Here is an 11206-nt window from a genome sequence, read left to right as displayed (position 1 = left end):
TTTAATTTTCTTAAATAACAAAAGAATCCAAGTTTCGCAAAGTACAGGTACAATGACTGCTTGCCTTTATTTGTCTCATTTTGTTGGAGAAAAATAAATTGTCTAGGCTAACTTAACACTAGAAAACAAAACTATGTTAAATATTGAAGGATTTGTAGAAAATACTTAAAACAAAAGATATCCTAACTAATTCACAAAGCAGTGTTGAAAGTGCTGCATCTTGTTGATGTAGAGCACATTCTCGAGATTTTACTAACGCGTTTCGCCATAAGCATTTTAATTCAAATAAAAATTTAAAAATTATACTTTTTTTTACATATATTTATAAAGACGGACGTAAGATTTTACGATAAGGAATGAATTTCAACTTATAAAATTTTAGAAAATGAATTTATACTTCTAAAATTTTAAGAGATAAAAACAGATTTTCGATAAAAATATATAAAAATTAAAATTCAAAGAGTAAAGAATATAAATGTTGTTATTTATTATTTTTTTAATAGGATATTTGAATGAATGAATTTTAAATTTTAAAAATGGACAAATATAATGGGATAGAGAGAGTAATTAATAATATTAATATTTTATTTTTTTTAAATATAATTATTAATATTCGATTTATTGATTTATTAATATATTATTTTGTTTAAATTTTAATATCAAATGAAAAATGAAATAGTAAAATTTAGAATATGAACGGGGCACACGTAGTGGCATAGTGGATACTGATTGGAGCCATCCACCGTTCATCGTCTCCTATAAGGCTTTGAAACCAACGCATGTGAGTGCCAGCGGTCGGTGTCAACCGAAGAGTTTGCCAATAAATGAAAATTTAGCTGCGAGAAGGCTGGTTCTGGTGGGATGAGCGGACAATATCAGATTTAAGCTTTCACTTGAGGAAAAGATAAATAATATGTGCTATTAATCTTTATTTTTAATCATTTTAAACTCCAAATTTTTTATCAAACCTTACTCTAGTCTTATTTGTTAAAAATAGTTACACTTAAAAAATTAAAATTATTATAAAGTTTTTATTAATAATTTATTTATATTTTCTATAACTTTATAAGTTTGTACATCTGTTCTTGAATTTGATCGTTCATTGCGTCTTGAGGCTTTGAAATCAGTGCATGGGAGTCTCTGTCGGTATTAACCGATGGGATTCCCAATAAATAAATCTATTTTTTTACATATAAATAATATCCACTGACACTGCATGTCTGAATTTGTACTCAATTAAATGATGCATGGATCCGATGAAAATCCTTAGAAATTCGTATGTTTTGAAGCAGGTAGGGGAAAATTGTCTTTGTCGTCCCTACACTTTGAAAATTCATTTTATTTCTCCATATAATTCTTCTTAAATTTCTTTTGAATTATATCTTCAATTTCTTTTTTTTGGATAAACAATTCCATTCCAAAAATGTAGCAAAACTGCAACAATTCAACATAACAACCTACCCTGCAATCTATACAAGAACAAATAGATCCACCACCAACCTATACAATAAGTTATACAACCTAAGAAAATTAGAGAATCCCTCAATCAGTACAAAGTATTAAATTCCTCTCATTTATGCTTTTATGCCAGCCATAAAACTTAGCACAAACTGCTTCTCGAATTACCTCAACCAAAGCCTTCGGCGTACGCCGAGTCCCTCCAAAGCATATGTGATTGCATTCTTCCCATATATAGTATAGGAAACCAGTCCAAGCTATCTTCCAAACTCCCACGATCAATGACTCACCCTTCAGATTATTAACCACCCAACTAAGGAGGCTATCGCAGTCCATCTCCCTCCAATACAACTTGTAAAACTGTAGAACTCTATCCCACACCATACACATATTGGCAGTCTTCGAAGATGTAATTTCTGGCTTCCCTATCAGTACCACACAACCCACACGAGACCTCAGCAACCAAGCCCATTCTAGCCAACCTATCCTTAGTGGGAAGCCTATTTAATATAGCATCCAAGCCACAATTGAAAACTATGGAATATGCATGGGAAACCTTACCACATGCTGCTAACTTACCTTGCCTCTCCATAATTTGATTCCCTCCCAAATCCACCTACCATCAACTTTCCTCCAGTCAACAACCCCAACAAAGAGAGTCTCAGCCTCCCCCAGCTTTGGCAACTTCTACAAGATCCAACTGTGATAAACTTGGCAAGCAACAACCCAAAAGCTCTGACCCTTGAGAGCATACTTCTTTATCCAGGCTACTCACAAATACCTCTCTCTAGCAATGACGTATTTAATAAGCTGCAAACAATAATTCTTGGTCCAGCAAGCTAGGACCTTCACCCCAGACTACCTTTGGATTTCGAACTGCAGACTTGACTCCACCCAACTCTTGCACCTTTAGCTGGAGAATCACTTCCTTTCCAGAAGAACCTCGTGCATAATTGCTCTATCCTCTTAATCACAACCTTTAGGAGAATCAACTACCTACACCAGTAATTAGTAATGCTACAAATCATATTTTTTGATCAGTTGCAGTCTATCCCCATAGCTAAGCTTTTGTGAGACCACACTCCCAATTTCCCTTTTATCTTATCAACAAAGAAATGTAGTCCTTCTTTGTTAGCTTTCTGGTAACTAGGGGCACCCCAAGATATCTTATAGGGAGCTTGCCCATATTGAAACCAGTGGCATCCTGAATATCATCCAAGCACGTTGCATCTACCCTACATGCAAAAAACTCATTTTTATTACATTTAACCGAAGACCAAACAGAGCATAAAATACATTCAAGACACTTTTCACACTAAAGACAGAATCCAAAGACCCATGACAGAAAATCAACAGGTCATCAGTAAAGTAAAGATGAGTCAGTGAAATTCTCTTGCACTTAGGATGGAACTTAAAAATCCTTTCCTTCATATCAAAATCCAAAAGATGGGAGAATACATTCATCACCATTACAAATAAGTAAGACGATATAGGGTCACCATGTCTCACCCCCTTTTACCACTAAATATCCAACTAGATTATTAAAAACAACATATAACTTGGAAGAAGTGGCACAAGCCTTAATCCACCTCCTAAAACTTTCAGGTAACCCAAGGGCAACAAGAACATTTATTAAAAACAAATGCCTTCTGAAAGTTAACCTTGATGGTACACTTAGGGGATATAGACTTTCTAGCATAGCCTCTTACCATCTCCTGAGTAAGAAATGTATTATTAATGGTGTTCATTTCTTTGATGAAAACAGATTGACTAGGGAAGATCATCCTAGGAAACAAACTAGTCAATCTATTAACAAGAATCTTAGTGATGGTCTTGTACACCACTGAACAACATGAAATTGGCCTGAAGTCCTTTGCCTTGCTAGCATTAGGGACTTTAGGAACAAGTACAATTGTTGGAGCATTAAAAAAAACCAACAATACACCTTCCTGAAAGAATAGTCTCACAGCAGCTATGAAATCCTCTCTAACAATCTCCCAAGAAGCTTTAAAAAACCAGGCAGTATACCCATAAGGGCCAAGGGCCTTCTCATTGCCTTGCTTGAAGAGAGCCTCCTTAATTTCATCATTAGCTCCCTTACCAGCATACTTTCAACATCAGCTGACAATTGATAACCCAAAAACTCCTTTAACTGATCAACCTTGCAACCATCAACATTAGAATCCACAGTCCCAAGGAGAGCAGTAAAGAATCCACATCTATTCAATTTCATTTTGGTTCATATTAACTGTCACATCAATATTTTCGTCAACTATTAACGATTAGTGATAATTTGATTTACTCATCACTACTTTACATTTTGTAAAACGTTTCGTTTGATAAAGACAATAATTTTTATAAATATTATTAGATTCTTTTAATGTTAATTATTATTTTAAAGAGGAAGTTTTATTTATTTATATATTTAAATTTAACAATTTTATTTTTATAATTTTTTATGATCATTGTCCCTAATTTCTTAGGATTGGATCATTATAATTATGATTTATGTCCCTAATTTTTTTATTTTTAATAAAATTTAGTTGTTATTTTTTATATTTTATTTTAAAAACATAAAATATTTGAAAATAATCATCTATATCATATAACATCAGCGGATGTGAGTGCTAGCTGTCGGTGTTATACACCGTTTGATTGCCTGCTATAAGGACTTCGAAGTCAATGCATTAAAAGTCTCCACCGACGCTATCAACCGATGGGGTTGCCAATAAATGCAAAAGCAGCAGCGAGAAGCGGTTTGGTAGAATGAGCGGACAATATCTGAGCTAAGTTTGCACTGGAACTGGAACTAGCAGCTTGTGTGAGTGAAGTCCGACCACTTGGTCATCTACTATTGTACTGCCACTGCTTGGTTCGGCTTCATGCATGTCGCGTGTGAGCACCACCACCACTGGTGGTGAGTGGCGTTTTGGAAACTCACGGGTTGTCATGGAGAACCAAAGAAATAAACAATGGTAATAAACTCTGGCGTTATGGGACTCCACAAAAGTTATGTGAACCCTAACCTACGCTCCTTGCCACTCAAATAAAGTCCGTACCTGCATGCCTTAAGCACTCGGCTAATTATTGATTTGTGGTTAACCATTTGGGATGATTAGTAGCTGGCCAATAGGGATAAATCAAGTAATGGATGTTCTAAAGTTCTAAAGTTTTAAAAAATGGTCATGTATTTTATATTAATTTTCATTCTTTAAATTTTAAAAATTCCCCCACATATAATCTTACGTTAATTGCTAATTTATGTTACGTCAATTCCTGTATCCAAGATCAATATCAATGTCAAAAAAAATCCAGGGTAACCAAGGTTGCCTGAGACTAACAAAGCCAATATCAGTAACAATCTCCAAGTAATCCCTTGGTTAACTCAACAAGCTAGGTATAAATATAGATATAGTTATTTATTTTCTAGAAAGGAGAATAAAAATCTAAATAAACCTCAATTTATTCAATTAAATAGATCTTTCTTATCGATATTGACTGATAAATATGTTCAACTACTGCTAACATCAGTATTTTTTTCTCTCTCCCGATTTTAAGATTATTTTGATTAATCCGAATAAATTCACGTTGTACATCTAACATTATTATTATTTTTATATAAGCTTTTAATTTTGTTGATAAAATTATTTTATTTAATATTTTTTTGAATGTGTTATAATATCATTAGATGTAAAAATAAATGAATAATATTATGAATATCTCGTTAAAAATCTTTAATCAGAAGAAAGAAAAAAATATATCAGAAAGTACTTAAATACAAACAAAAACACGCACCAACCTAATTTTATTTAAATAAAATCTCAATTTTAAATATTTAAAGATCAAGTAATTGAAATAATTGTAAAATATTCTATAATTTTTTTTTATTGTTTAACCATTGTTTTAGTTTATTTTAGAAATAGATTTGACATCACTATAATTGATCTATACACGTTTATTTGTTATCTAACCAGAGGAACAAATATAATGGATAGTATCGAGAAAACAAATAAAAACATGTACCAACCTAATTTTATTTAAATAAAATCCCAATTTTAAATATTTAAAGATCAAGTAACTGAAATAATTGTAAAAATATTCTACAACTTTTATATAAAATTATATAATATTTTATGATACTTTTAGATTTTAAAATATTTTAAAAGTTATTCATTAACAATAATGAGTAAATTTAAAAAGTAATAATATCTAAAATTCTAGTCGTTTTTCTTTCAAAAATGTTTAAGAATTTTGTTTATTCTTAGTTGATAGATGGTTGTACAGACCGGTATCTGTATTTAGTTCTACCGTTAATATTTTTAATTTTTCTTTTAATTATTTATTTCACATCTCTATTTTTTTTATATTTGTTTTTAATAATTATACTTTTATGACACATTTTCTCTACTTTTATAATATATTTTCTCTACTTTTATAACATGTTTTTTTATCGTTTAGTCATTGTTTTAATTTTTTTCTTCTTAATTTGACATAACTACGACTGATCAATATGCATTTATTTGTTATCTTATTGATATTCCCTGTTTTGCATTTAAAAATAGTTTTTTTTTTATTTCGCTCGATTATAATTTGCTATTTGTTAGTGATCTTTTAGTAGATTTATCTTTTTTTATTATCCTTTTATCTATGCGATAAGATATGTTCATATCTATCTTTTGTTAAATTTTTTGGTTAGATTTTTAACATTTTTCTTGTATGGTCCACGTTTTATCGTTTAGTCATTGTTTTAATTTTTTTCTTCTTAATTTGACATAACTACGACTGATCAATATGCATTATTGTTATCTTATTGATATTCCTGTTTGCATTTAAAAATAGTTTTTTTTTTTATTTCGCTCGATTATAATTTGCTATTTGTTAGTGATCTTTTAGTAGATTTATCTTTTTTTATTATCCTTTTATCTATGCGATAAGATATGTTCATATCTATCTTTTGTTTAAATTTTTTGGTTAGATTTTTAACATTTTTCTTGTATGGTCCACGTGTTATATTGAGTGTCTAGTTTTTGTATTAATAGTTACATGAATATGTCCTAATTATTTTTTCGCATAAAGATTCCAATATTTCTCATTTTCTCTCCTTATATTTACCTTTTTTGATTGATTTTTTGTTCTTTCAAATTTCATTGAGTTTTATCATTAACGTTGCTTCTTTTATCTTTAGATTTTTTTTCGATGTTCTATAAATAATATCATTGTACCAAACGTAACTTATCATGCACTATAAAGCCTTGGTATGGATTTAAGAATTCATTATAGAACCCATGACACAAAGCATAACGATCCCATGATCGTCGCAATCACCGCATCAGTAAACCACCAGGAGACCAAGACTGCAAAGGTTAATTTCAATCAAAACAACAAGTTATGGTAAACAAATTCAAAGAATCAATTTTTGAGTACATTATTATGACGATCCTATGGAAAAACCTTGAAAATTGTACATTATTATGATGATCCTATGGCAACAAATTCACGAGCTTGACAAGCACTTGACGCGCGACTTATTTGCTGTTTCCTTGGCGGAGTCCCTGCGGATGACCTTGCTAGGGTACTTCTTTATCCCGGCAACCAAACAGTCGCCGTAGGGGCTTTCACGTGTGCCCTCTTATCGAGTGGCTGAAATTCATGCACTTGAAAATGAGGGGATATATTATCGTATCGAGTGGCTGAAACCCTAGCGCTTTAACAAAATTGGTGGACATTAGTGGGCTCTCTATGAATAAATTTGGGCCTTAACTGAGTAGACCACTATGACTTGAATTTTGGATCATTATCAGAGCAACTTCGGATAAGTTCAAAAGTGGTCATTAATTATCTTAAAAGTAAATATTTTTAGTCATAAAATTTTAAAAATTATAAAATAGATATTCAATTTTAAATTTTATTATAAAATGAGTATCACGCCGTTAACTACGGTAAGTTGCGATTAAGGATATTACGTTATATTTTAACATTAATGAGTGATATCAATTACTCTCTTAATAATAATTAAAATTTTATTTTGGTACTTTTATAATAATTCTAAACAATAATTCTAAAAACAATAAAAACTTATATATATTTTATAAATTTATAAAAAGAGTTTTAAAAATTATAAGTTTACAAAATATTTTACGAACAATACAATTTTAAGTAATTTAGTTTTTTTATGATTTGATTTTATTATTTCTTCAATATTTTTTTAATTATTTTGACCAAATTTGAACCACATATTTCTTAATTATTTAGAATACATGTATAATTTCAATTTATGTTTTTTACAATAAATTTCTTTGTTACAAATGCTAAGGACCTTGGAGAATTGATATGAGCTACCTAAAAATATCAGAAAAATTAAAAATTAAAATTTGAATCATAATTAAAGGTATAAAATAAATATTCTCTATTAATTTTAATATGTTATGTCCATTCTCTCGATAACGCGGCTAATTATGTGGTGTATATTTTATAAAAAAAATTAAAATTTAATGTTTATTCTCAGACTTTTGAAAGTTTAAAAAGATCATATTAAAATAATTTAATGACAATTTTATTTATTTTTACTAAAAAATTTAATATCATTAATGTTTAACTTATTTAATTAACTCAAATTTTTTTAAAAAGCATACAATAAGATAACTCTCAACTCAATATTTTTTTATTCATAACTCAATTTTTTGGGAGAAGATTTTATATTTATTAATTATGAAAATAGAGTAAAAATATGAATATTATTGTTATGAGTAATGAGTATGATAAAATGACTTGGAAAGTATCTATGGATGAGCATAGGACCCAAATTTGATGGATTGGATCGAGTCAATTTTTTTAAAGGTGATGTTTAGATTGGGTCAATTCGATCTAGGGTGTAAAATATCCAACCGACCCAACTCATCCCTAACAGTATCTCACTTGATAAGGAAGAAATGGCCTTTTAGAAGTGTTAATCAATCATCATTTTAATTAAATATAAATAATTAATCTTTTGATTATTTAATTTTATATAAATAACTAATGTTGGTTTGGATTCAAGACTTCAATTATTGAAGAGAAATCTGGAAATAGAAAACAGACACGTGGAATAATTATACTTATGAAGAAAAAGTCAAACGGAGTAGCAATAGTTTTATTCAAAATGAAGATGAACCGTCCCGTTTATACAAAATGAGAAAGGAAAGCAAACCCTATTGTTGCCATCATCAAACTATAATCCATAAACAATGGAAGCATCAAACAAACCGTGAAATACAAGAACGCTTCAAAAGCATGCATCCAGGACACAACAGCAACACAGGGCTGCGCAACTGCCAAAAACACAGACAGATATCAATTCATCACTATATTTGAAGAAGATCATTTGAAGAGTAGTAGAAAGTACGGGGCTTAATACTTACCATCCTTTCCAGAATCCGTCACCTCTGACTTGGTTTCGATTGCAACCGGTATTTGGGGCTCATCTTTACTCATCGGATAACCAACTGGTGGTGCAATCACATAAGGTTCCGACGCCGTGGATGTTCACTGTGTTGGATATGCACCTGATGAATCGTTCAACAGTAACTAAACCATGTTAATATTGTTGGGTTTGAGAAACCATAATCTGTAACTTTGGATTGAACAAGAGAACAAACCTGCTGATGGCTGGTTGTGATTCATCCTTGAATTTCTAAGCTGAAAACGAGGCTACGGGTGGAGTAATTTGGAAGAGATATTAATGCTAGGGAGTTAAAAGGGAGAAAAAAGATTTGAATATAGAAGATAGGAAGAAGATGGATATATATATATATAGAGAGAGGAAGTGGAAATGGAGGATTCCTTTTGTCTTGAGAAAGCAGGTCGGCGGCCGGCACCGCGTGGCAGTTGGAGTCTAAGGTTGTCGACGGAGTTTAGACTTGGGAGGGACACATACTTCTATCAGATTATACATTAATAGAAAACCGCGTTATATAATATATTTTTTTTAAAATTTTGTAATTTTAAAACATATATTTTGTTTTTATTTTACCAACTCCACCTTTGAAAAGAACGAATATTAAGTCATCTTCTTGAAATATTCGAAGTTTTTCTTCCTACTCGTTATTTAATTCTGTGTTTGATGTATCATCTCCTTGTCTGCGACCTAATTTTGCTTTCGCGTTCCTTTTAATAATTCCTTATATCTAAATATCTTTGTATTTGTAATATGCACACGTTTTAATGAAAAAAATAATATACACAAGTTAGAAAAATTTTAAGCGGTCTAATTAGAATTATAATTTTTTATGAGAATTTAAATATTACTATTTTTATTATATGGACCTCTGACTATAATTATTTGAAGAATTAGATTAAAATTTTATCAATTTAAAAAATTAAAATATAATTTTATCTTATATTAGTTTCTAATTTTTATCATGTCTAATGTTATATTTTGATCTAAATTATAACTGGTAATTAAGTTATATTTTATTATAATTCTACCGGTTGAAGATTTCTTGGTAATTGATTTTATTTAATAAAATAAATATTTATTTTAGGAAAGAATTCTTATTGTAACCAAGTATTCAACTCTATAAATTGAGATTATTTCTTAACCTTTAGGGTAATCTGAGAGAATTATTTTGAAGAGATGTAATTATTTTTGGATATATGCTACTTTTGGTGCTTATGTTGCATATATAGTTTTGTACGATGTTGAAAGAGTGTTTTGGGCTATATCGGGTTTTAGTAGATATATCGGGTTTTGAGATACATGAGATATCATGTATTTGTACTTTTTGTGTTCTTCACGTATATAGTGGATAGTTGTTCATCTCGTCCGTGGAGGTAGATAAGTCCGAACCATGTTAAATCTTGTCTCTTGTGCATGTTTTATTTTATGTTGATGTCGCTTTGGTTATTTTCACTCTCAAAAATTCTAACAAGTGGTATTAGAGCATCGGGTTCAAGATTATGATAACAATAAAGTATGATATTCCGCTGTAAAATCGAAACACCAGGTTCTCCTTGTGGCAGGTGAAGATTCAGGATGTCCTTGCACAATGGACTTAGATGACGTATTGGAAGAGTTTGATAAGAAGACATTATCAGACTGGAAGAACGAAAAAAAGTAAGGATCATAAAGCTCTATCTCAGACTGGAAGAACGAAAATAAGTAAGGATCATATTGCAGGATGTGTTGAAAGAAAAAATGTATGCTTCTTTGTGGGAAAATTGGAGTAACTATGCATGCAAAAATCGTTGATCACCAAGTTGCACTTAAAGCAACGTCTTTATTCGCTCAAGTTGGTAGAAGGTTCGTTTCTTGAAGAGCACTTGACCGCATTCAATGAAATTGTCTCTGATCTAAAGACTTTAAAAGCTAAGTATGATCAATAATATTGAGGATTGATCCTCTTGTATTTTCTTTCACCGAAATCCTCTTGTATTTTATTCCTTCATATCAGTTAAATTTGTTAGAACCGTAGGCGCACCCCATGGCGTTGCGAAAGCAAACATGAAGGTCTCACTAGCAATCCATGTACGAAAGCAAACACGAAGGTCTCCACGAAAATTTCTCAACCTCTACTTGGTTCACCCAATTGATAGCAAATATTTTTCACTTTTTCTCAAAAACAGTTTTGAGAAAATTGGCTAAAAGATAAAAAAGCGGGTGTCCATCTTGTTTCCTGGACATCAATCAATGCTAGTTTTATGTTGCCCTAATTTTTCTCGTTTATAATTGAAATTAGCAATTTTTCGTTTTAACTTATCGTTTTATTAGAAA

General features: G+C 30.6%; 1 long non-coding RNA gene across 1 annotated transcript; it reads right to left on the bottom strand.

Annotated features, from left to right (window-relative positions):
* Positions 1-8558: 8558 nt before the first annotated feature.
* LOC120121086 lies at positions 8559-9359 on the bottom strand. Its single transcript, XR_005515958.1, has 3 exons — positions 9093-9359; positions 8856-8999; positions 8559-8765 (listed from the first exon to the last, which is right to left on the bottom strand). It is a non-coding gene; the product is annotated as an uncharacterized LOC120121086 (long non-coding RNA).
* Positions 9360-11206: the final 1847 nt, after the last annotated feature.

The sequence above is a fragment of the Hibiscus syriacus genome, unplaced genomic scaffold (genome assembly GCF_006381635.1).
Source record: "Hibiscus syriacus cultivar Baekdansim isolate YM2019G1 unplaced genomic scaffold, ASM638163v2 tig00110356_pilon, whole genome shotgun sequence".
Classification (NCBI taxonomy): Eukaryota; Viridiplantae; Streptophyta; class Magnoliopsida; order Malvales; family Malvaceae; genus Hibiscus; species Hibiscus syriacus.
The sequence above is the reverse complement of the archived record's forward strand: the minus strand, read 5'-3'. Positions and strand labels throughout refer to the sequence as shown.